This window comes from Carcharhinus amblyrhynchos, chromosome 19 (assembly GCF_965287045.1).
Source record: "Carcharhinus amblyrhynchos chromosome 19, sCarAmb.v2.hapA, whole genome shotgun sequence".
In the NCBI taxonomy this organism is placed as follows: Eukaryota; Metazoa; Chordata; class Chondrichthyes; order Carcharhiniformes; family Carcharhinidae; genus Carcharhinus; species Carcharhinus amblyrhynchos.
This window is the reverse complement of record NC_137342.1, coordinates 12,372,252-12,398,672: the sequence shown is the minus strand read 5'-3', so window position 1 is coordinate 12,398,672 and position 26,421 is coordinate 12,372,252. Positions and strand designations below refer to the sequence as shown.

The 26,421-nt window shown below is 43.9% G+C and overlaps 1 protein-coding gene across 3 annotated transcripts in view; it reads left to right on the top strand.

The window, feature by feature from the left end:
* The window catches only part of LOC145355309 (non-muscle caldesmon-like), a 211,350-nt gene that overhangs the window by 43,094 nt on the left and 141,835 nt on the right, over nt 1-26,421 (top strand). For all 3 annotated transcript variants that reach the window (XM_080207258.1, XM_080207255.1, XM_080207254.1), the window contains exon 2: nt 8,466-8,567. The gene's annotated coding sequence lies outside the window, so the exon portion shown is untranslated. The remainder of the gene's footprint in view (nt 1-8,465; nt 8,568-26,421) is intronic.

The window sequence follows — 26,421 nt, the reverse complement described above, 5'->3', positions numbered from 1 at the left end:
ATTCTTTTTGTTCATTCGTGGGACTTGGGCATCGCTGGCTAGCCAGCATTTATTGCTCAGTCCTAGTTGCCTTTGAGAAGGTGGTGGTGAGTTGCCTTCTTGAATTGCTGCAGTCTATGTGCTGTGGGTTGATGATGAGGAGGCGATGGCCTAGTGGTGTTATCACTCGACTATTAATCCAGGTAATGTTCTGGGGACCTGGGTTTGAATCTGGCCACAGCAGATGGTGGAATTTGAATTCAATAAAAAAACGTCTGGAATTAAGAGTCTACTGATGACCGTGAAATCATTGTCAATTGTCAGAAAAACCATTTGTTTCACTAAAGTCCTTGAGGGATGGAAATACACAAGAACACAAGAAATAGGAGCAGGAGTAGGCCATCTAGTCCTTCGAGCCTGCCCCGCCATTCAATAAGATCATGGCTGATCTGTCGTGGCTCAGTTCCACTTTCCCACCCTCTCCCCATAACCCTTAATCCCCTCGCTTATCAAAAACCCATCAACCCGCGTCTTAAAAATATTTAGCGAGGCAGCCTCCACCACTTCAACGGGCAGAGAATTCCAGAGATTCACCACCCTTTGAGTGAAGAAGTTCCTCCTCAACTCTGTTCTAAACCGCCCCCTCTTTATCTTGAGGCTGCCCCCTGCTGTTCTTACCTGGTCTGGCTACATGTGACTCCAGACCACAACAATATGGTTGATTCTCAACTGCACTCTGAAATGGCCTAGCACGTCACTCAGTGGTAACAATTGCTACAAAGTCTCAACAAAGAAATTCTGAGCCTATAGCTTGTGGTCACATCAAATATCTTGAACTCCCTATTTAATAAGATTTCTGAGATAGAGATTTTGCCTGGGCATTACTCATCCCATGGGCAGAATGGGCAATATGATTGGAAAAGTTTGCATGCCCCTTACAGAACCCGCCAGAACTTCCTTTCCACTGAACACTTGGGCTCTTGACGCTAGGTAGGAATTCCGTCTGCCACAAGTGTTCGCAAATGATGCTAGCATTTTGGGTAGCATTTTCTGAAGCATAACCTTCAAGTTTCAAAGCTACAGAATGGATTACAGTACTCAAAAATTGCCAACGGCTGTGCAGCAATTTTCATGATATTGGTTGAAATGATAGCAGAGTTCAAACAAGCTGTCATTGTGGTGTCCTTAACTTGAGCATCAGGAACCAATCTATTAGAACAATATTTTGAGAGCAGCCATAAGGAGCAGCCTGGAACTGACGAACTGTTTCCACTTGTCCTTGGCTTGAAGTGAAGGTCAAAATGTTAAACGTCAGTGTTACTGCCACCAAAAATAAAATCTTTTTGCCCCCTTCTTCTTGCATTCAGAGTCAAATCTTGGCCATTTTTGGTATCTCTGACAAGATCCCAGTGGGCTGTTACCAGGTTTAAACTTGATATAATTAAGTTATGGCGAACCATGATTTATGAACCTGAACTGTGCGAATTGTGAAGCTGTGTTTAATTTAATAAAATTTGGCCACCGAGTCTGTCAAATGTTTTCATTCCACAATAAGCACCATGTCCAAATTTGGTGATGTGGATGTAGGCCAAACCAGCCACAGAAGCCTGACGCACTGCACGCACAGAGACGTTTTGCAATACCTGGCATCCAGTTATTTAGAACAGTCCTTCCAAAAAGATCTGCTAACTGAAACCGATTTTATTAATGTCTTTTTCAAAATAGAACTCTCCAAAGAACAGTTCTAACTGCTCAACAAGAGCGCTGTGGTATTGACATGTGGAGGGCTCTGTTTGATAATAGATCACCTCTGATTTTGCCTGCTGCATTGCCTTTTGGCAATGCTCTTGGCGTCAAGAGGCTCAAAAATCATAAAACATATATCAGTGCATGTGAAAAGTAAGAGTTGAGATAAAACAATGCTGTCCTGGTAGAAAGAATTATATCTAATATAGGAGTGTCTGAGCTATAAGCCATAGGTTATATGCAGCTCCTGAGATTCTGGGCAACAAACTGAGAACCTCAGTGCTATTCACTTACTTCACAGGGTACGTGAGGATTTAGTGTCAGTGCAAAGTGATTCCTGTGGAGGTGAAGGAAGTGTATTTTAAGCAAATCTGTCTGCTAGAAATTGAGCAAGGATGCTGCTAAAGTTTCCTGGGTTACTTAACTGCCAGAGTTCCTCAGTTTTTGCTATTTCCAATTTTAATAGACGCTTCCAAAGAGGCAGTTAATCTCGAAATCAGAATCACCTAATTATAGCAGTGCCAAAAGAGGCCATTCAGCCCATTGCATAATACATCCTCCCAAACTCAGAAGGATCTTAATTCACAACATGTCAATCAGCATCCAGCATCGAGTTTAACTTTGACCTGAACAGAACAGTCCCGTTCCAGACAGGTGAAGGGAGCCTGTGAAGCTGACAAAATCCTCCAGGTAGTCCTTCATCTCTGTTGGACCAGGTTTAGTGCACCAGTGGATATTTTGCAATATCTGCCTGAACCGCACCCTAACCAATCCTCCAAACCTCCCCCCCCCTGCCACCCTTAAAGTACTTGTAAGTGTTGGTTAATGGCCTTTGGCCACCCAGATTTCCAGTGGTCAGTGTCCATTTTGGACCCACTTGTGCAGATTGTGGACCCATTAATGAAGTTAAGGTCACCATGGTTTCATACCGCAAGCAGGTGTTAAATTAACCAAAACCCATATAAAAAACCTACTGATAATCTTCCTGAAAGCTGGGCTTGACCTAGCTTCAGCGTGAGGCACTGGAACCTACAGACATGTTCTCCCACCATATCGTTGGCTGGCACACATCAAAAGCCCTGGTTTGCTAAGTGCTTGTACGAATCTGTTGAACTTGCTGGGTGCTGGGTAAACCCACCTAACCTCAATCCAAATAATCACCTGTTCTGCACTCCAAACATTTACATTTCTCACTGGTGAGAGAGTCAGCTTTGCCTTGCATCTACCAGAAATGCACAATGTTCACCCAACAGAACATCTTGAGGTTCGGGCAGTGGTGAAACATGGCAACGTTCCAGACACTCGCTGTACTCCACCGGCAGGCAGCTAGCAATCTCGCCTCTGTGGCTGAAATGCAAACTCATTCGTGGACTTGTTTGATTTGAATTTTGTGGTAGGTTTTTAAAGGGCTGGTGGTAATGTTGTTGTCTCTCTGGTGGATAAATGCTGAATCAGAACACAATCTGTGTGAGCACCATCAATTTGCAAAATAAATGAGAAGACAGATTCAAACTTTCAGGGGGCTCTGCTGAGTATTAATGATGTGAGGTTTGAGGCCTGTGAAGACAAAGGGGTCGGTTTTACCCTCCTAGTTATGCACATCAGAAATCTCAGTAGGTGATCAGTGAGCCTTACAAGACTTTTTAAAACAAATTTTACTCCATTCTTAATGTTACAAAGCCAATGTGCAGAGTGGAAGGGGCAAACCCCTAATTCATCTTCTCACTCGCTCCAAAACACAACTTAAATCGAATCCGATTCATGGTCTCCACAGGAGAAACACACAAGATCCAAGCTGACAAGGAAAGGCATTGAACCTGATCTTAGGCCTTCCCTGATGCTTGATCTTGGCCAATTTTCACTTGCCTGCATTCCTGAATTCTTGATCTGTATTTGCATGGTGTGAGGCTTTGAACTTATAGAGAATCATAGAAATCCTGCAGCGCAGATGGAGATCATTTTGGCCCATGGAGCCTGCACTGACGACAATCTCACCCAGGCCCTACCTCCATCCTTATCACCCCACGTGAAACTGGGTGCAGAAATTTGTGAAATCTAGCCTTAAGGCTGGACACTCTTCATCTCTTCTGTGACATTTTTGTTTGACTTTCTTTCTCGTTGTCTTGTGGCCTAGTTCTGGATATTGTAACTGACAATATTTTTAATTGTCATTCAGAACAATAGTATCGCTGTTGCAATCATCATGTAACACGTGAGACAATTTTAGATAAAGTCGGAGAGATTTCACGGCAGAATTAAATGACTGCAGAAAGCACCAAAGCTTGGAAAAATACAATTCGGTGACCTCAATTTGGTTTCTGGCAGGGGTAGAATTTCTCTTTTGCTGTTGCTTAACCGTGCCACCAATTAGAAGATGCTGTACATTACCAAAATCAGTGCCTACAAGCCTGACAGAAATTTTGCATGATATTGAATTGATTGAGGAGGGAAATGAAACATTTTGAAATTTAAAATAAGTATGTAGCATTCAATGTTTTCTTCTATTCATTTATGGAATGCCAGCATTTATTGCCCATCCCGCATTGCTCTTGAATGGAATGGCTTACTAGGCTATTTCAGTGGATGTTTAAGAGTCAACCACTTTGCTGTGAACCTGGCGTCACCTATACAGACAGGCCAGACCAGTTAAGATTTCCTTCCCTAAAAAATATTAGTGAACCTGATAGGTTTTTACAACAGCCAGCAATGGTTTTGTCAGTGGACTTTTAAATCCAGAATTTTATTGAATTCAAATTTTGCTATCTGCCATGGTGGGATTTGAACCCAGATCCTCAGATCATTACCCTCGACCTCTGGACAAGTCCAGTAAAAATACCACCGCACCTCCCTTTAGTGTCCTTCAGGTAGCGTTGGTGGAATTATCAGCAAATTGACTTAACGATTGAATTGGCCAGATCACAATAAAACCTAGCAGATAAATTAAATCTTTGCATGATTCTCTTCCCTTGAAAGGATTCATGGGAACAGTCCCAGTGGTGAGGGACCTCAGTTACATAGATTGCAAAAGCTGAGATTGTTCTGTCTTTGAGAAGTGAAAGCTACAAGGAGATTTGATAGAGTTGCTCAAAATCATGAGGGATCTGTACAGAGTAAATTGGGACAAACTATTGACAGAATGATCAAGAACCAGACAGCACAGCTTTAAAGGAATTGGCAAAAACAGCAATGACGACATGAGGAAAAAACCTTTTACACAGCAAGTGGTTTGGTATCTGGAATAGACTGCCTGAGTGTGTGGTGGAGCTAGATTCAGTTGCGGAATTCATGAGGGATTTGGATTACTATCTGAACTGGAAGAATGTGCAGGACTACAGGAAGGCAGCCGAGGAATGGTACTAGGCGAACTGCTGCCTCACCAGAGCCAGTACAGGCAAGACGGGTCACGTGGCCTCTGCCTGTCCTGTAATCATGATGTGATTCTTTGAGAAAACTAGTGTTACAGACCCGGTAAGCTGCCACTGTCATATTTTTGTCCATTTGTTGCCTCAGATGAATCAAGGTCTTCCAAACGTGTTGTCCTGGGTGAGCAATGGAACTAAATTATAAGACAGCTGTCGATTCTACACATTATCACCGTTCTGCGGGCGAGTGGCTGAACAGAGCTGCCTAACATTTGGAAAACTCGTTGACAGAACCCCATAAGCTCGAGTTTGCACGTTGCCTGCTTATCTCTGTGTGATATAGTGTGCATTAATTGCAACATATTTGGGAGCTTGCAGCAGTCAATGTAGTAGCAATGGTTTTGAAAGGGATAATGTTTATATATACACATTAAAGCTTCACCTTATTAACTGCACAGACGAAGCTATATCATAAAGTGTGCCCATAAATGTATTGCGATTCAATAAATTACTTTTAGTAGTAAAGTAAAAGCATGACTATGGGCGGTGAAATCTGAAATTGTAATATAAATCGTCAGCCCATTCCATTCACCATCCATTTCCTGGCTGTTCTTATGATAAATAGGAAAGTGACCCCTTGACTTGCACCGTATATCACTAAGTGATGAAACAGCCTTGTTTAAAAAGAATAATGTTCATTTGAATAGTTTTCTCTGCAGGATAATCTTCAGGCATGTTGCTCTCACCACATCCTGCTTTAGTCTAGAATAATGTATGTTCTACCACAAATGCTGCAACTGGACATTCTTCTGCCTTTGCAGTAGAGGCTGACTCAGTGATGAATAGATCTCATTGCTTAAAAAAAGGTCCTAGATGGGGTTCATTCAGCAATTCCTGTAATTAAATGACCTAGGATGTTTCAATTGCAATCAAGTTAACTAAATGATGTCCTGCACTTTTGTACTGGAAACAACAACTAATATTAGAATGCTTTGGTATAGGAAGTAGTTGAGATAGAAGATGTTTTTCTGTGAAAAATAGATAAGCAAGGGAAGTAAAGGAAAGTGCAGCACTATCCTGAGAGAACAAGGTCATGCTAATAGTGTTGGTTTACTCTCACCAAGAGCCAACACAAAGGCAATAGGAGATGGGCGAAGTTTTGTGTTATAAACCGCTTTGGTGCTAAAGATGAAGCATGTAGCATTCTACCCATTTGATGTGGTTAGCACTGCTGCCTCATAGTGCCAGGAACCTAGGTTCAGTTCCCGGCTTGGGTCACTGTGTCTGTGCAGAGTCTGCTCGTTCTCCCCGTGTCATCGCAGATTTCCTCTGGTTTCCTTCCACAGTCTGGAAGATGTGCTGGCTAGGTGCATCAGCTATGCTAAATCCTCTTTCAGTGTACCTGAACAAGCGATTAGGGGGATTTTCACAGTAACTTCATTGCAGTGTTAATGTAAGCTGACTTGTGACTAGTAAACTTTATTTTTACTTTATATGCTCAAATTCTTCCTGTGGGCAATTGGTGTGAATAAGGAAATGGTATGTGCAACCTGAGAATAATCAAAAGGCAGTACATTTCTGGCTTAAAAAGAAAGGTCCTACCATATTGGGATGGCACAGTGATGAGCATTGTTGCCTCACAGTGCCAGGGACGGTTTAATCCCTGACTTGTGCCACTGTCTGTGCGGAGTCTGCACGTTCTCCCTGTATCTGCATGGGATTCCTCTAGATGCTCTAGTTTCCTCCTACAGTCCGAAAGATGTGCTGGTTAGGTGCATTGGCCATACTAAATTCTCCCTCAGTGTACCCAAACAGGCTGGAGTGTGGTGACTAGGGGATTTTCACAGTAGTTTCATTACGGTGTTATTGTAAGCCTACTTGTAACAGTAATAAAATAAACTTTTAGGGGCAGTACTGTGGCACAGTGGTTAGCACTGCTGCCTCTCAGCGCCTGGATCCCAGGTTCAGTTCAGGCATCGGGTCATTGTGCGGAGTTTGCATATTGTCCCTGTGACTGCGTGAGCTTCCTCCAGGTGCTCCAGTTTCCTCCCATAGTCCAAAGATGTGCAGGCTATGTTGATTGGCCATGCTAAATTAACCCTAGTGTCAGGGGGATTAGCAGAGTAAATATGAGGGGATACGGGAATGGGGCCTGGGTGGGATTGTGGTCGGTGCAGACTCGATGGGCTGAATAGCCTCCTTCTGCACTGTAGGGATTCTGTGGATATGTTTCATTTCTAGCATGTTACCAAGATGTTAGTCTGAGTGACTATGCCATACCAGATTCTGTAAAAAGTCTGACAACACCAGGTTTTAGTCCAACCTATTTATTTGATAATATACTCACTAGCTTTCGGGTTAGCCCCTTCGTCAGGTGAATGGAGAGTTCTGGCCTCAGACAGAGCATATAAAGCATAGACAGTTTAGAGATTACTGATTAAAACGCGAATCCTTACACCTAACCTGCTGTTCAAGACCTGAAGTGGCTGATAATGTGAGTGGAAGGAGCACTGATCACAGTTTAAAGAGATGTGTATTGTCTCCAGACAGTACAGTAAGTGAGGTTTTGCAAACCCAGGCAAGTCACGGGGGTTACAGATAGTGCGACATGAACCCAAGATCCCTGTTGAGACCGTCCTCGTGTGCGGAACTTGGCTATCAGTCTCTGTTCGGCGACTCTGCGCTGTCGTGTGTCGTGAAGGCCACCTTGGAGAATGCTTACCCGAAGGTCAGAGGCTGAATGCCCGTGACCACTGAAGTGTTCGCCAACAGGAAGGGAACAGTCTTGCCTGGTGACTGTCGAGCGATGTTCATTCATCCGTTGTCGTAGCGTCTGCATGGTCTCCCCAATGTACCCCCGTGACTTGCCTGGGTTTGCAAAACCTCACTTACTGTACTGTCTGGAGACAATACACATCTCTTTAAACTGTGATCAGTGCTCCTTCCACTCACATTATCAGCCACTTCAGGTCTTGGACAGCAGGTTAGGTGTAAGGATTCGCGTTTTAATCAGTAATCTCTAAACTGTCTATGCTTTATATGCTCTGTCTGAGGCCAGAACTCTCCATTCACCTGACGAAGGGGCTAACCCGAAAGCTAGTGAGTATATTATCAAATAAATAGGTTGGACTAAAACCTGGTGTTGTCAGACTTTTTACTGTGTTTACGCCAGTCCAACGCCGGCATACCCACATCATGAATACCAGATTCTGCCAGGCACTGATGTCTTGAGGTTTGATTTCCTTGTTAGTGTTGATGGGTGCTGTTGCTTTCTGATTCCCTCCTATTGATTTTAGATTATGCAGTGCCATTGACCCGTTTCACCCACATCTAGTTAACATTCTCTCTTGATTGATCTCTGCATCCTTTTTCCCACAGGTACAGCAAAGCAGTACACAAACAAGCTCTCATCCCTCTAGCAGGACAGAAGGACCAGTTCTTAAACACCAGAAGTGGTGTTGACAATCCAACTACCTGTCTGTGAGTATATTTTGAGTTAATTATAGTTAGTTTTACACTGCAGCCTCTTGTTGATTGATCATTCTCCTTTATTGATAGAATGTTGACATCTCTAAAATGAACATTGCAATTACCATTCCCAATCTTATGCTAGAACTTGTTGCTCATGAACATTGTATGTTGTTTCATGTTGCATTTTTCAACACTTCTAGCATTGGGAAACACTGCAGCTTGTTGCCACTGTAGGGATTGGAAAGAAACAACTTGTGTTAACATGGTAACTTTCACAATCCTGAGGTAGTGCACAACTTGGTTACTTTTGAAATGCCATTATTGTTTTGGAAGCGCACACAGCAACTAACTTTTGCAAAAGTATTGTTGTTTTAATTGACAGGGTGAGTAGCCAGGTAGTCGGCTCCCTGGTGGCACTGCCTCATGAAGCGATGTTTGTCAGGACGTTGAGAGTACGCTCCCTGCTCTTCTGACGGGGAGCGCAGGATAGGTGACTGGCAAGGAATCTAGGCTGAAGGTGATTAAAGGCATGAATGAGGATCACATAGCAAACAATGTGGTTAAGGATGGATATGAGTAGGACGGCATGTGGCACAGCACCTCAAAGCGTCAGGGACCCCGGGTTCAATTCATGCCTCGGGTCACTGTCTGTGTGGAGTTTGCACATTCTCCCCATGTCTGTTTGGGTTTCCTCCGGTTTCCCCCCATACTCCAAAGATGTGCAGTTTAAGTTGATTGACCATTGTAAGTTGTCCCTTTAGTGTCAGGGGATTTGCAGGGTAAATACATGGGGTTATGGGGATAGGCCCTAGGTGAGATTATTGTTGGTGCCCTTTTGATGGGCAGAATGGTCTCTTTCTGCACTGTAGTGATTCTATGATATGGTAAAGGCTTTATTTAGGATAGATAAGGTATGGTGGGGGTGGGGAAAAGCTGCATGGCAGCTTTCAGTGAATGTCAGGATGTCAATTTAGTCATCCCCCCATGACTCATCATGTAAGATCCGACATGCAAGAAAGCAGGAGGTCTTGAAGGAAGTGCAGAAAGGGAAGGCAACTATCAAATCAGTAGCTGAACCCAGTGGTATGCAGGGTGGGATGCTCGTGAGGAAGGCTGAGGCCCATGTGAATGAACTGGACAGGAAAATTGGCAAGTCGACATTGGAGTACCCAATGCTTCAAGTTGTGGGGTGGGAACCAAGACTAAAACTTGCTGACTCAGAGGCAAGAGTGGCATTTATGTGGAGCTTTGCAAAATATACAATTCTCCTTCATATGAAAAATGAAATTAAGAAAAGTTCCTGGGTTAGAATGACAATTTCTGAATTTGACATATTATTTTCCCTGATCGATAACTAGGGGATAGGGAATGGAAGGGATTTGAGGAAAAGTTTTTTTTCTCACTGTGCGTTGGGGGACTCACTGTCTGAAAGGGGTGGTCTGGTAGAGACAGGAACCCTTACAACATGAAAGTAGCATTTAGATGAGCATTTGCAACAACATAGCATAAGGCAATGGAATAAGTGCCGGAAAATGGGATTAGAATAGATCGGTACTTGATGACTGGTGCAGACACAAATGGACCAAAGGTCCTCTTTCTGTGCTGTAAAACTTGATGATTCGATGACTCTAAATGGATTTGCAGAGAAGAAATGTTTTCTGTTATTATCATCTTCATTTGTGGGAAATCATTTTTTAGACTACTTTGGGCTGTGGGAGTTGACATTTTAAACCCTGGGTTCAGTGCTAACATTGAAATTAAGCTTTTAAGGAAACTATTCCTAGCTTTGCAAGGAGCATTACTTACCCAAAAATAAATCTTCAAAACAGCAGTAGTTAATGACCCCTTAAGTAAAATTACATGAGAGTTCATGGCTTTTGTACTAATAATCTCTGTGTTCTGAGTCGACATCAGTGATGATGTGGAGTTGATAAAGCCATGCTGTCGGATGGAAGTGATGGATGGCAGTGTGGGTGGTTTTTGCTTGGCCAGGAGTGCTTTTTGCGAAGATGAGTCACCATTGTCTGGACCCTGACTGATTCTTTTCAGGTGAAGCTAAAATACTGATAGAAGACCCAAAGGGAGCCCAGAGCACGTCAGGCGAGCTGTCAGTCAGTGTCTGTCAAGTTTAAAAATAGGCTACCTTTGAGTAAGGCCAAGAGCCTTGAAGATTGATTCAAGCGTCTGAACTAATTGATAAGGAAAGAACACCGGTTCTTTCTAGAGAAACTTGAAGCAGCATTCTAAGGAACGCCAGGGAATGGAAGAGCAATCAGCTGGGGTTTAGGTAAATCACCGTCTGGGCTACAGCACGGTGGTTAGCACTGCTGTCTCACAGCACCAGAGTCCCAGGTTCAATTCTGGCCTTGGGTCACTGTCTGTGTGGAGTTTACGCATTCTCCGTGTGTGTGTGTGTGTGTGTGTGTGTGTGTGCGCGCGCGGGTTTCGTTGGGTGCTCAGATTTCCTCCCACACTCCAAAGATTTGTGGGTTAAGTTGATTGGCCATGCTAATTTGACCCTAGTATCAGGGGGATTAGCAGGGTAAATACATGTGGTTGTGGGAATAGGGCCTGGGTGAGATTGTAGTCGGTGCAGACTTGATGGGCTGAATGGTCTCCTTCTGCATTCTAGGGATTCTAAGATGATACACCTCATATCAAATTCCTTGTAGACAGGATCAGTTGGAATTATATAGTATGAATAGGGAACATGTATTCCTTGTATAATGTTGGAAGCTTTAATTCAACATATTGAGTACATCAAGAGCCATATAAATATCCTCAGGAACTTTTGATGGTGCCAGGAAAAAAGGCTGGAAGCAAAATTAAAAGAAACCTTGTTCTGTCTTTTTGAACTAAACTTAAGTTTATAACCTTAAATGGTTTGCTGACATCCCTAACTTTCCATGTCAAAAATATTAACCAAAACACTGTGATCAGCACGCTCCATAATTGACATTTTGGTCTTAAAAGATTGGCTAGGGTATGGGACACAATCCAAGGCTTTCGGTGGGTGTGCCTGCGGTGTTCAGTTATTCTGTGTTTGATTATATGAATCTGTTACTATTGGTGCTCACTATGCTCGATTGGCTAAGCCTGGTTGTGACTTCTGGGGAAGGTAGACAAAACATAGAATGAGATGGAGCACAGAGCTGACATTTTAAAGTACTTGTTATGCATGTGAAAACTGGTGTCATCTTTGCATGGATCCAAGATATAAAATGCACGACAGTCACCAACTTTCAATGCCAAGCTCAAGTTACATCTTCAAAACAATGGCCTCCTTCTTTCACTAGCCAATCCTTGCCACTGGCTGTAAAGTTCTGGTGTGGGGACCTTGAGGAAATGGGGATTGTAAATGTGTCACTTAGCGAGGTGAGCATAACAGAACTTATGACAGATATTCTGAAGTGTATCTCCCCTCCTGGTAGGTTTGCTGCTGCGATATTGGAAAGTTGTATGAACATCCTTACATGTAAAGTCTGTTCTTGATAATTTCCTAATGACATCACAAATTGTCATCGCAGAACAAGTGAAATAGGCACCAGCTGTGCATAGAGAAACCCCTGTTTTAGTCAGATTGTCTACGAGTATAATCATACTCAGATGAAATGGGCTGGCATATTGAAGGCATTTCCAAGAGTCATGGAATCATAGAAACCCTACAGTGCAGAAAGAGGCCATTCAGCCCATCAAGTCTGCACCGATCACAATTCCAGCCAGGCCCTACCCTCATATCCCTACACGTTTATCCACTAATCCCTCAAACCTACGCATCTCCGGACACTAAGGGGCAATTTTAGCATGGCCAATCAACCTAACCCGCACATCCTTGGACTGAGAGAGGAAACCCACGGGAAGAACATGCAAACTCCACACAGACAGTGGCCCAAGCTGGGAATTGAACCCAGGTCCCTGGAACTGTGCAGCAGCAGTGCTAACCACTGTGTTACCGGGCCACCCCAAGACCCTATCATGGTCACATAACATTTTAAAAAAGGCAGGATAAAAAGAAGATAGAAAAAAAGATAAAAAAACTGAAGAAGAATGTTACAAAGCTGTAGTCCAAACCATTGTGTCCCGAGGAGGGCAAAACAGCATTTACTAAGGCCACTGGGATGGAAAGTGACAAAATATCTTCACTTTTCCCTGAATTGAGAATTTTCTGTCACCATGATCACCAAGGCCATTAACTGTTTCCATTCTGCTCTCACCCCTTTCCCCTCACTTCTGATTGGGTTCTCCTCATTTCCATCTCCCACCCCACCAGCACATTCAGTAGACTTTCCTCTGCCATTCTGGTGGCCCCCCCCTTGTGCCACACCATATGCATTTCCCCTCTGTTTTCTGAATTCTAAAGGGATTGTCCCCTCCACGACACAATGGTCCATTCCTTCATCACTCCCTCTCCTTTCCAGATACAAATAGCTATTTTCTTGGGCTTCTTTTCAATGTAATATACTGTATATATCTAATATAAAGTCACCACAGTCCCAGATGACAAGAGGCTGCTCTCCCCTTTTGAGGGGGAGAGCTGACTGGTGGTGATCTAACCTGAGGATCATCACACCTCAGATGAGGGACAAGGTTGAGAAGGCGGGGCCTTTGTGAATAAACTCAGCTGATACGGGAATTGAACCTGCACCCTGCATCACTAATCAGCCTTCCAGGCAACTGAGATTCATCAAACTTGCAAACAAAAATGAAATCTGTGCATGAAGGAAAACTAAGAAATTTCTTCCTGGACCTCTCTGCATTATGCCAAATCCTAATTGCCCCTAATTTGAACTTAAAATAAACTGTGGGGAAATATGTGAGAAAAGTCCAGTTAACTAGGCCCGACGGGGGAAATTAATTTGCACTGTGCACTATTTGAGGTGCTGTATATCAATTCACTGGGGCAGACTGGAAGTCAGTCTAGGACTCTGAAGTAGCACGACATGAACACATTTCTCACCCGTGTTCCCTTCCATTTTCCGATGACCATATTCTACATTTAGTGTTTCCCTAAGGCGGCATGGCAGAGACCAGTAACTTCCCAGCTAAGATACCACGTGCATATAGCCGTACACTGCCACTCTATACGTTAATCAAAGAAATATCACTATTGCTTCCCATGCCAAGCTTCCAATTTACATTATCAGCAATAATCTTTAAATCATGGTTCCTTCCCTTCCATGTTAGAACTCATAACACTTTTGCGATGTGCTTTGCTACAAGTAGCTAATCATGACACTGGACAGTTAGGTTGGGCTTTGGTGAAAGAAAATGCTGAGTTCAGGAGGTGATGCCAAGTCAGTTACTGTAGACCTTCTCAGATGAAAAGTATCTCATCTCCAATTGTAACCAGGTCCTCCCGCTTTGGTAGTTGTCTGACACACCACTCCACCATGATGTGAGTATGAATGTAGAGCTGAAAGTCATGTTCTGAGAGTATGGTCGACAGCTGATTTTGAGTTCCACGCTTATCGACAAAAATTCATGGAAAAAAAAAGAAAAATGTTATCTCTGCATGAAGGACAACTAAGAAATTTCTTCCTGGCCCTCACTGCATTATGCCAAATCCTAATTGAACTTAAAACCAGCAATGGGAAGGTATGTGAGAAAAGCCTAGGTTAATTAGGCCCAACGGGGAGAAATTAATTTGCACTGAGTACTTTTTGAGGTGCTGCACAGGCGTGCACAGTTTGGAGAAAGTATGATATGCATTCCCTGAAATTTTTAGTAATTCCAGCACAAGACAAGCAGAATGAAAAAGATAAGTGCAGTTTCCCCGAGGCAACTTAACTTGTCCTACTTGAGTAACAGATGATATTCGGGCAAGTCCTCAGAGTCTTATGTTCATTAATTATCTAACGACATCTGTTAAAATAATGAATAATTCAAAGAGTGACTTCTTAAATTATGCTTGGTAAAATATCATAGAATCCTTACAGTGCAGAAGGAGGCCATTTGACCCATCGAGCCTGCACCGACAACAATCCCATCCAAACCCTATCTTTGTAACCCCATGTCACCCCTTGACACTAAGGGGAAATCCCAACCAGACTTGTTACCCCAAGTATTTATCCCACTAAATCCTACACATCTTGGGACACTAAGGGGCGATTTAGCATGGCTAATTCACCTAACCTACACATGTTTGCAGTGTAGGAGGAACACCTGGAGGAAACCCATGCAGTTCTGGGAGAACGTGCAAACTTCACACAGTCACCCGAGGCCAGCATTGAACCCGGGTCCCTGGCACTGTAAGGCAGCAATGCTAACCACTGTGCTACCATGGTGCCCTACGCTATCTATAGTAAAACTGTTCTCACTGATGCAGTTCTGTGCATCAGTGTTAGAAGTATTGATCAACCTTCCAGAACTTGGGCAATCCCTAATGAATTTCTCATCTTGGAATTATCACTAGAAGTGTGTTGTTCCAGAGAATGTAAGAAATTATATGTATTAACAGTACTGTAAAGGACAGGAGCAGAAGTTGGAAGAGATATGGGGCAACATTCTCTGGCTAACCATGCCAGCGGGATCTCTGGTCCTGCTGCATTGTACAGAGGTTTGGCTGAGTACCAAACCCTCCGTCCTCACTTGCAGTGTTGGTGGCACATGAGCAGCCAGAAAATTCCGGCCATGGGATGGGATTATCTGGCCTCATCCGCTGCTGGGATTGTCCGGTCCTGCTGAAAGGCTTTCGAGTGGTTTGCTGTATCCTCTGCAGCCGATCCCACTACGGCAGGGCTGAAAAAATCCCAGCCTTTGTTACTTAAAGGGCAGTGACCATGTCGGCAGGTAAAGATTCAGGTAAACTCTTCAACGAAGGCTGTAAAGATTTTATGAAAAACACTGTAGTATTTTCAAAAACTGTATATCAACAAAGACAAAAAAGATTGGATGGCAGTGTGTGAAGTGGCCTAAGTGAGTTAACACTCCGTTCCCTCTTTGGTGGCTGGGTAACTGGTGGTGCTGCTGGGTAAAGTTGGGCACTACCAGAGGTGGGGTGAGGGTCACTACCCCTGTCTTCAAGGCAGTATTTGACCAAGTGTGGCATCAAGGAACACTAGCAAAATTGAAGTCAATAGAAATTGGGGCAAAACTCTCCACTGGTTGTAGTCATACCTAGCACAAAAGAAGATGGCTGCGTTATTGGAGGTCACACAGTAAGAAGTCTCACAACACTAGGTTAAAGTCCAACAGGTTTATTTGGTTGTAGACACCACTAGCTTTCGGAATGCTGTTCCTTCGTCAGGTGAGTGACGTCTGGTTGGGATTTCCCCTTAGTGTCAGGGGATCACATAGGGTTACTCACATGACGAAGGAACAGCGTTCTGAAAGCTGGCGGCGTTTACTACCAAATAAACCTGTTGGACTTTACCCTGGTTTTGTGAGACTTCTTACTGTGTTTACACCAGTCCAACGCCGGCGTCTCCACATTATTGGAAGTCAATCATATCAGTCCTCGGAATATCACTCCAGGAGATTCTCAAAGTGTCCTTGGTCCAGCCATCTTCAGCTGATTCAGCAAGGACCAACCCTCCATTATAAAGACAGAACTAGGGATATTCACCTAATGATCTCTCAACATTCAGTACTATTTACAGCTCCTCAGATACTGAAACAGACCTTGCCCATATGCAGCAAGACATGGACAACCTTCATACTGGGGCTGGTAAGTGGCACATAATATTCATGCCACACAAGTGCCAGGATGACTTGCCTGGAGTGCAGCTGTGCAACATCCATAGCAGAAAGCTGCAGCACATAGGAACTTGGGGGTATTTGTGCACAAAATACAGAAAGCTGACACACAGGTGTGACAAGTCATCAGGAAGGCTAATGGAATGGTGGCCATTTTTCAAAGGGGTTGGAGTATAAGAATAGAGACATCTTACTGCAACTGTACAAAATACTGATGAGACCACATCTGGAGAACTTGAGCAGTTTTGGTCCCCTTATTTAAGGAAAGATACTATTTCATTGGTGGATCAGCCATGAATGGTGGAGCAGGCTTGAGGGGCCAAATGGTATATTCCTGTTCCTATTACTATGATCTTATGGTCTTAAGAGGTGGAGAATCATTGCCAACATAATGTTCAGTAGTCACAGGGCATGGGCAGAATACAGAAACAGATGGTAAGGAAGCAGCCAGGATATGAATACCCAGCAGAATGACTTGCAAGTAAATAAATGGATGGAGAATCTTACACTGCCCGCACCTAAGTTGTAAATACATTCTCTCCAGCAAACGGGGTGAAAAAATCCACCCTCATAGTCACTACATTCTGCTGGCATTCCACGTCAGATGGGAGCTTGATAAAGTGTGAAATCCTTATCTACTGCACATTTTGTTTTCTGAATGTGATCGGTCAGTGAACCATCTTGTGGATTACCATCTCTCGTGCAAATGCTGACCGTTTACCTGTCAGAGCTGCGAGCAATCCAAACCTTGCCTCCAACATAAAATTGCTGGCTCTGAGAGATTTTCTCTCATCGCTGGAGATGACCCTGACCTTGGTACCAATAAACAGGGTGCGATTGGCAATAACAGCCACTCAACTTCACGGCTCAGCCACAAATGGATGCATGCAAACTTGCACGGGCATGCTTGTTTATGATTTTGTTCCAGCACTTTGTCCTGTGCTGTCAATAAGTTGGCTTAACCAGCATCGCTTTCTGAAGAGATTCTGCAATGCAAATAGGCCATGTAGCCTTCAGTCAGATACTGAAAGGCCTGAAATTCCTCATTCAAAAAACAGGAGATCCTCCTTTTTTTTTTCCCTAATTAATAATTAGAAATGAAGTTAGTGGTAACTTGTGGAACTTTGCTAAATGCAGTCCCATTAGCTGGCTACCAATGTTGGAAGAAAATGTGGGCACCCTTCCATTCAAAACAAAAAAAAACACCCAAAACACTCCAGATTAAATCATAGGAATCCTACAGCACAGAAAGAGGCCATTCGGCCCATCAAGTCTGCACTGACCACAATCTCATCCAGGCCATACCCCCATATCTCTACATAATTGCCCACTAATCCCTCTAACCTCCGCATCTCAGGACACTCAGGGCAATTTTAGCACGGCCAACCAACCTGATCCACACGGGAGGAAACCGGAGCACACACAAGGAGAATGTGCAAATTCCACACAGACAGTGACCCAAGCCAGGAATCGAACCCAGGTTCCTGGAGCTGTGAAGCAGCAGTGCTAACCACTGTGCTACCGTGCTGCCTTTCAAGTTGCTGCCTTATGTTTCTTGAAAGATATATGTAATGTTGTGTTAAATATAACACCCGTGCATTGCCAGGGGTACTCAGCGTCAGATGTCATTCGAGCCTTGCTCCAAACACGAACACAAATCGCTGAATTTTGGAGGTGAATTAGAGAGACTGCCCTTGTCAGCAAGACAGCATTTGATCAAGTATGACATCAAGTAGGAGCCCTAGCAATACTGAAATCAATGGGAATCAGGTGGAAAACTCTCCACTGGTTGGAATCTTACCCAGCACAAAGGAAGATGGCTGAGATTGTTGGAGAGCAGCCATTCCATTCATGGGATATTGTTGCAGAGCAATGGACCAACCATTATCAGCTGCTCCATCAATGACGACAGCGCTCCCCTATCATAGAGTGTGAATGCTGATGATTACGCAGCTCCTTTTAAAAGCATCATCTAAACTGACAACCTCTACCAACCGGAAGAACAAGAGTAGCAGATGCATGTAAACGCCATCATCAGTTAAGTTCCCCCCCCGCCCCCGCCCCCCCCCCCAAACCACACACTATCCTTACTTGGAACTAAACCACCGTTCCTTCATTGTCACTGGGTCAAACATCTGGATCTCCCTTCCTAATAGCACTGTGGGTTACCTACACAGTTCAAGAAAGCAAGTCACCAGCATCGGCTCAAGAGCTCTTAGGGATGGCCAACAAATGCTGATCCAGCCAGCGATTCTCACGTCCCATCAACAAATAAAAAAAAAAGTGGTAACACTTTCAGTTGGTTATGTTTACTTTGTGCTCATTTGTGGTAAGAGCTTTATAGACCCAAGAGAACAGCGCATAACACATAATGGAGGAGACTCTCAACTAAGGCAACTTGTGTGAAAAATAGATGTGCAGCTAAATCTGTTGGGGTCGTTTTGTGCCCATTTACTTGGCTGAATCAACTGTTGAGCAGGCTTGTATTTCGCACTCTCATCCCGAATAGTCATGAGCCTGTTCAACTCAGGAAATTAGGCCTTGTTGCAGGGACTTGATTACAACTTTAAAGGAGAAATGGATTACACAGCTCAGTCATATTTCTCCAGGCATTGAGAGGCCAAAATGGAGGCCCCAAGGAGGAGGAGAGCAAAAACAAAATCAACTACTGACCCACCTAGAGCCACCCCCCAGCAGCTGTCCCTGTGCTGGCACATCAATAGGCCAACCTGCCCAGTGGTTGCATCCTGTCACTGAGCGAGTTTCCTCCCAATGGGATAAGCCCACCCTGCACCCTGAAAACAGTTTCAGTCTCTCCAGTGAGTGTCAGGTGGAGTGACGCCGTGGGTTCACTGCCTGTGTTTCACCCATTCAGCATCCAGCCCAAAAATCTTGGCAACGACCTTAATTTTGGGAATTCAGCTATTGGTGGGGTGGGGGGTGGGGGGTGGGGGTGGGGGGGGGGGCGCCATGATCCTGGAGAGTTTTCCAATCAGTGCTTTAATTTTTTTAATTCATTCACGGGACACAGGCGTCGCTGGCTGGGCAGCATTTATTGCCCCTACCTAATTGTCCGAGGGCAGTTGAGAGTCGACCATGTTGGCAGGACTCTGGAGTCGCATGTGGGCCAGACTATGTAAGGATGGCCAATTTACTTCCTTAAAGGACAATAGTGAATCAGATGAGTTTTTTTTGATTATCACTAATGGTTTCATGATCATCAGTAGATTCTCAGTTCCAGATTTTTTTAAAATTAAATTCAGATTCTGCCAAGGTGGGATTTGAACCCAGGTCCCTAGAACATTAGCTGGGTTTCTGAATTTATAGTGTAGTGATAATACCACTAGGCCATCGCCTCCCCCACTGAGAAGTGTTTGCAACGTAGACCTTTACCAGTACTGTGTGCAGTTTTGGGCGCCGTACTTACGCAAGGATATTTTGGCCTTGGAGGGAGTGCAGAGGAGGTTTACTAGGCTGATGCCGGAGTTGAGGGGGTTGAGCTATGAGGAGAGGCTGAATAAACTAGGCTTGTACTCGTTAGAGTTTAGAAGAATGAGGGGAGATCTCATTGAGACGTATAAGATGATGAATGGGATGGATAGGATAGAGGTGGAGAGACTCTTCCTGCTCAGAAAGGATAATAGGACTAGGGGGCACAGCCTCAAGATGGAGGGGGGGTTGTTCAGAACGGAGTTGAGGAGGAACTTCTTCACTCAAAGGGTGGTGAATCTCTGGAATTCTCCGCCCGTTGAAGTGGTGGAGGCTACCTCGCTAAATATTTTTAAGAAGCGGGTTGATGGGTTTTTGATAAGAGAGGGGATTAAGGGTTATGGGGAGAGGGTGGGAATGTGGAACTGACCCACGACAGATCAGCCATGATCTTATTGAATGGCGGGGCAGGCTCGAAGGGCTAATTGGCCTACTCCTGCTCCTATTTCTTATGTTATGTTCTTATATTAATAAGAATCTAACCAAATAATTACAGTGCAGAAGAACGCCATTCAGCCCATCTAACAGAACTCGCAGTTTGCACAGCAGGGTAGCTTTAGTGAGGCTCTTCTGCTGGCATGAGTCTCAATTGATAGGAGCACAGGTGTTGGGTACAATTGATGGTAGTCGGATCTTTGTCTCAATCTCTGATTCCTGCCATGGTCAAATAATCCATGCCGTCAACATTTTGATGCTTGTCTCAATGGTATAGCTTCTCAACAGGGACGCAACTAAATACTGTCACTGAAAAGTACTTAACAAACATCATATGCGGCTTGGTTCTATTTATTTTACTTTTAAGTTATTCCTTTGTGGGTCTTCCTTGATTTATTGGAGTGAACGGGAATATTCATATGGACAGCAATAGCATTACTGTTCATGTTAGCTTTAGTGACTGTGACCCCTTTTGTTTTGTGCTCATTGAGTGCTAGTAAATGTTTATCAAAAAGAATTACAAAGGAATACTCTATGATTGCTAACTAGATTGTAAATCTTCGTCTCCCTAAGTGCCGTTCACCGGACATAGTACAAGGGATCTGTCTTGACGTGCAGTACATTAATCCTAGGCTTCTTTTCATTTACTATTTCAACAGATGGATGCAATCAGGCCTCCACAAAGGAGTACTGTAAACTGAGGCTTTTTTTTTAAGTTGAAAACTCCCAGGGAGATGCCTTTTGATGAACATTTGAGAGCCAATTCTGTGTCGCTTTGCTCCTAGTAAGGAGCCACGCTTGCAGAGGAAGCTGACCAGAGAATTAGCCAAAGGAATTGTCATCGTCCTCTTCAAACAGCTCTCCTTTTGAGTACAGCTGTTCCTCGGGGAACATGGGGATACCCTTTAATTTCCATACTCAATCTTTAAGTTACAAACCACTCTTACACCACTTTAGAATAACAAGCAACATTGACATTACAGTGGAATTCACGACCACAGAAAGTAGTTGAGGCCAAAATGTTGTGATTTCAAGAAGATTTCTTTAGCTTTTGGGTCTAAAGAGATCGAGATGTTGCGGTTGGGGGTGGGGTTTGGGGATCAAGATATTGAATTTGATGATCAGCCATGATCGTAATGAATCGTGGAGCAGACTTGAATGGCTGAGTAGCCTACTACTGCTTCCATTTTCTACGTTTCTATGTCGTGACAGTCTCACTCACAACATAGACAATGTTATGACTGACTTGAAGGGGATTGGATGATTTGTTTACATTTGTATTCTTTCTCCCATTTTTCCATCTTTTTCCAATACCATAGAGTAAGTGAAGAAGGCGTACGGACAGTTCCTGAAATTACAGTGAGATGTTTTTAATGGGACTACCTTCTTTCATATGACCAAACTTTAGGCCTCTTAACAGAAGGCAGAAGCAAAGAAAATTGTTCCAAGCCATTTGTAGGAACAATGTAAACTGATTCTTTGAGCTTTAGCTTCAAAATGTTCCTTGGGATATCACAATGATATGAAGAAAATGAATCTAAAAATCTGCAGGTTAGTTGGATTGGCCATGCCAAAATTGTTCCATAGCGTCCCAAGGTTAGGGGGATTTGTGAGGTAAATTTGGGGAATAAGGCCAGGAGGGGATGCTCCTGTTGGAAAATAGGTGTAGATCTGATGGGCTGAATGGCCTCCTTCTATACTGGAGCGATTCTATGATTAATAGCCAAGCAACACATTACTGGTGCTTAGACTTTGTGCTTTGTCTGACAAAGCTGTTTTGTCTTCATGATATCTTATTTGAATTGTGGAATTAATGGACAGAGTTCACTGGCCATTCCCACCAGCAGGATTCTCTGGTCCTGCCGGTGATGCACGTCCTGCAGCGGGTTTCCAGGTGGGTGTGGGTTGGCTTCAATTAGAATTTCCATTGACAGCGGCGGGAGCGGAAGATTTTTCTGCCAGTGAACCGCACGCCACCTCCCACTGCTGAGAAAAATGCTGAGGGGGGTCCAGAGAATCTCACCCAATAATAATCAACAAATTTCTAAATGCCAATAACGTGAAGGGATATCGGACTATTGTGGTTTTTAAAAAAACGGCAGTGAAGTGAATAATCAGCCATGATCTTAATGAATGGTGGATTAGGCTATCAGGCTGAATGGCCGCCTACTTCTCCTATATTCCTGTTGTGATAACCCCACGGGGAATCTCCAGTTGATCTCCCTGTGGGTCTCATGAATATGAGTTCCCCTGGTAACAGGCCGTGGCCATCCATAGTGGAACTTCTCACCTGAGTCCTGTTTCAGGCAGACACCGGGACAGGTTTGCACAAATGTTGTCCCGGCTCAGACGTGTGTATTTACACCATGGAATAGCGGCTTTACCTTTTTTTCTGTTTTTATTCCAATTCAATCAAATCGAGTCCAGTTCAGAGTCTCAACAAGTTGAGACATTCCCGATCCAAGCTGACAAGACAGGGCTGTCACCTCCTGTCTTGGCCTTGATCTACATGATCCAAACTGATTGGAGTAGGCATAGCGCTTCCTCCAAGGCTTGATTTCATTTGCATCTTAGCCAAAAGACTGAGATGCTGCTTTTAAAAATTGCTTCAAATGAAGCTAAAATGTAACCTAGTGACTTCAACCAAGCGCAGCATGTCTGTACTACACTTGACCTTAGCCAAAAGACCGAGAAGCGATGTTTAACAATAAATACTATTCCTTTCCAGTTAGGCTTTCTGAGTTAGTACACCTATGATCTATTTGAACCTTATTATGAAATTCTTGCATGAAAAATAGATTTTTTTTGAAGCAGTTGTGTTGGCTTGGGAAGCGCATGTTCCAAAATCCATTCTCTCCCTCCTCTTCATCCCAGAAAAAAACACAAAGAGCCTCCACCACTGTCCTGCACCCCTTTCTCTCGAAGGTGATCATTCAACCGGGAGTAGTGTTCCACAGCCTCCCTGCATCCTCCTTCAATCGTAATTAATTTGTGTTATATTTGTTTCAAATTCAGATTTGGTTTACTCTCAATCCTCCTACAAAATCTGAAGTAAATAAAACTGAAAGGTATTGGTCAGAATTCTCCAACCTCGCCAGTGGCGGGGATTCTCTGGTCCAACCGCAGCGAATGGAGTATTGGCTGAGTGCTAAATTCCACGTTCTCACAGGCAGTGTTGGTGGGGGCGAATGAGATCGGAGAACCAAGGCCATTATTTACTAAGAGCCGGAATTCAGTCCAGGAACCAAAATTCCATGGATCAGCCTCAGAAAACAAGCTTGCCACTGTGGGGACATCTTCATAGAATCCCTACTGTGCAGAAGGAGGCCATTCAGCCCATGGAGCCTGCACTGACCACAATCCTACCCAGGCTCTATTCCTGTAAGCGCACATCTTTACCTTGCTAATCCCCTGACACTAGGGTCAATTTAGCATGGCCAATCAATCTAATTCACACATCTTTGGACTGTGGGAGGAAACCAGAGCACCCGGAGGAAACTCACATAGACACGAGGAGAATGTGCAAACTCCACACAGACAGTGACCCGAGGCCGGAATTGAACCCAGCCCCCTGGTGTTGTGAGGCAGCAGTGCTAACCACTGTACCACCATGCCACCCCACCACTGGGAGCTTCTGTGAGGAGTGAATACAGTGAGGTTACTACAGTGACTAAAATAAAACACTACGTACCATGAACGAGAATATCCATGTGGGAGCATTGCAAATAGAGTTACTATTGGCATTCTGTTTGGTGATTTGTGAACCAGATTGTTGTTTTCACAATAAAACTGCACAGGCAGAATTTCACCTCCCTCTCATGGCAATAGCGGGCCCTGGAATGCTGTGAGTCGTCCAAAGGGCCATTGATCTCTGCAGGACTGGAAAATCCCACCAGAGGGAGAGGCTGGAAAATTTCACTGCTAGTATTTGTGTGTGTGTGTGTGTGTGTGTGTGTGTGTGTGTGTGTGTGTGTGTGTGTGTGTGTGTGTGTGTGTGTGTGTGTGTGACCATATGATTGAAATATGCCATTGTTCAGATGGGCCCCGAGTTTTGTGTGGATTGAAACCATGGCATATTTTGTTCGACGAACATTGCAACATGATATGATTTAAATTGTAAGAATGTGACCTACGTTTGCCAGTGATAATCTCCTGAATGAGATATTATCAGAGCAAGGACACAGCTTGTCATCACCTTCCTCTGTGTAACCAGTCTCATATCTAACACAATTCATGCTGTGCCTTTTGACGATTGCAAAACAGCTTTTTTTACAAATTGCTGAGTTTTATTGAATGAGCTTCTTCACTATCAATAGCCACTGATAGATTTACACTGGTAAGTTGGAGTAACCATTATGAGTCAGTGACTGGCCTCTAAATCTTTGGCTCTGCAGAGTTGGCTTGCTGTGCACTTTGGAATTCCAAGAGTGAGGAGTAAGGATTATCTCATCTTTCTACGAATTTCCATTTGTCCCAGCTTGCTTACTCACACGGACTGTGTACATTTCTGACCTGTGGTTTACTTGCCAATTAGGCGATAGCTCTAAGATCAGCCTTCTCCAGTCCACATCATTCAGAAAGGAAAAATAATTCCTTTCGCTTATGAGCCCAAATTGTCCCTCGAGGGTTCAGTAACATGGTGGGGCAGGCTCGAAGGGCTAGATGGCCTACTCCTGCTCCTATTTCTTATGTTCTTATGTATTTCTTATGTAACAACGGGTTGAGCTGCCTTTGATTTAAATGGAAGTTAACTGCCTCAGAATTACCTTCATCCAGTTTTAGGAGGAATGTGTAGCCCTAAGTACACAGATGCCGTGATTCCAATTCTCTTCCCACACCTAGTGGTGCGCTAACTTCCATGTTTCTATAGCTAATAATTCTTAGAACAGGTCAGTTGTCTGTCACGGGGGGCTCACAGCTTGAGGGGCAGCACTCCACATCAAATATGGCTGACCAGGAGCCTCTCCCACTCTTATTGCCAGACATTGGCATGTTGGAAAGCTTTTTCAGGTTGACCCACTCAACCTGTTTGACCGCATTATGAACGCGCTTTCCTTGAGAAACAAGCCCTGAAGTGGGACTGGAACCCAGAGTTTTTGGCTCAGAGGCAGGGATCCTGTAATTACTACAGAGTCAATCCCATTGACTCCGAACACTTCACAACTTCTAATAAGAAATGCAAAGTATCGGCATACATTATTAATAGATGTAGAAGTAAAGATTGACTTGGAAAGTCAAATATTCCACAGCACATGATGGATCTTGTGCAGTTGGTTCAGAGAGTATGTTCTCTGTAGAAGATAGCAGGTCAGGCTCCTATCATGCGGATGGATGAGCGCTCTCAAATTTTTCTGAGAGATCTTTAGGATCAGTGATTAATTAAAAGTCCCTTTCCCGATTTTGCACTGTCAGGGGAGCCTGCTGGAAACTTACATTGGAATCTAGGAGCACAACATCTTTGATTTTCCGATTTTGAAATATGAATCAGATTCCTATGATTGTGAAGTCGTACTGTGGATGTACCTGAGTTGCTGTTGGTATGCGAGATTCCCTTCTGGGTCAAAATCCTGGAATTCCCTCCCTAATGGAATTGTACATCAACCTACACCACTGGGGACTGTAGCGATTCAAGAGGGCAGCTCACCACCACCTTCTCAAGGACAACTAGGGATGGGTAATAAATGCTGGCCAGCCAGCAACACCCATGCCCCACAAATGAATTTAAAAAAAGTCCCCTCAGGGAATTAGTTGTGGAAGATGGACTTCATGATGGTATCTATGCTGCGAAGGAACATACTTGAAGGCTTCTGCTTCTGCAAATTTTTCTTGGGTTCAAACGATTAATGGTAGAGCTTGGAGAATATTTACTTTGTTGGTGCTGGAAGTATTTGAGGTTTTTCAGTCAAACAAAACCTTTCATTCTACGTTTGAGCTGGAAGGAAGCCTGTGATTGTTTAACCCTGAGGGATGCAATGATACTGTGAACAGACAGTCACCAATGAAAAAAATGCAAGGATATAATTATAAGGTTGAAGGGTATCCCAGCTAAAATCATAACTTTTGAGCCAGGGCCATCACAGGATGACGAAGTGTTGAAAAGCACGTTCAGATTAAACGGTTGTTTGAGAAGCTCATATTAGGGAAAGGAATTGAAGATTGGGACTGGCTCATGCCCTTCCTGTGTCGTTTTTTTTTAAACAATAGAAACTAGAAGCAGGAGTAGGCCTTTTGAGCCTGCCCCACC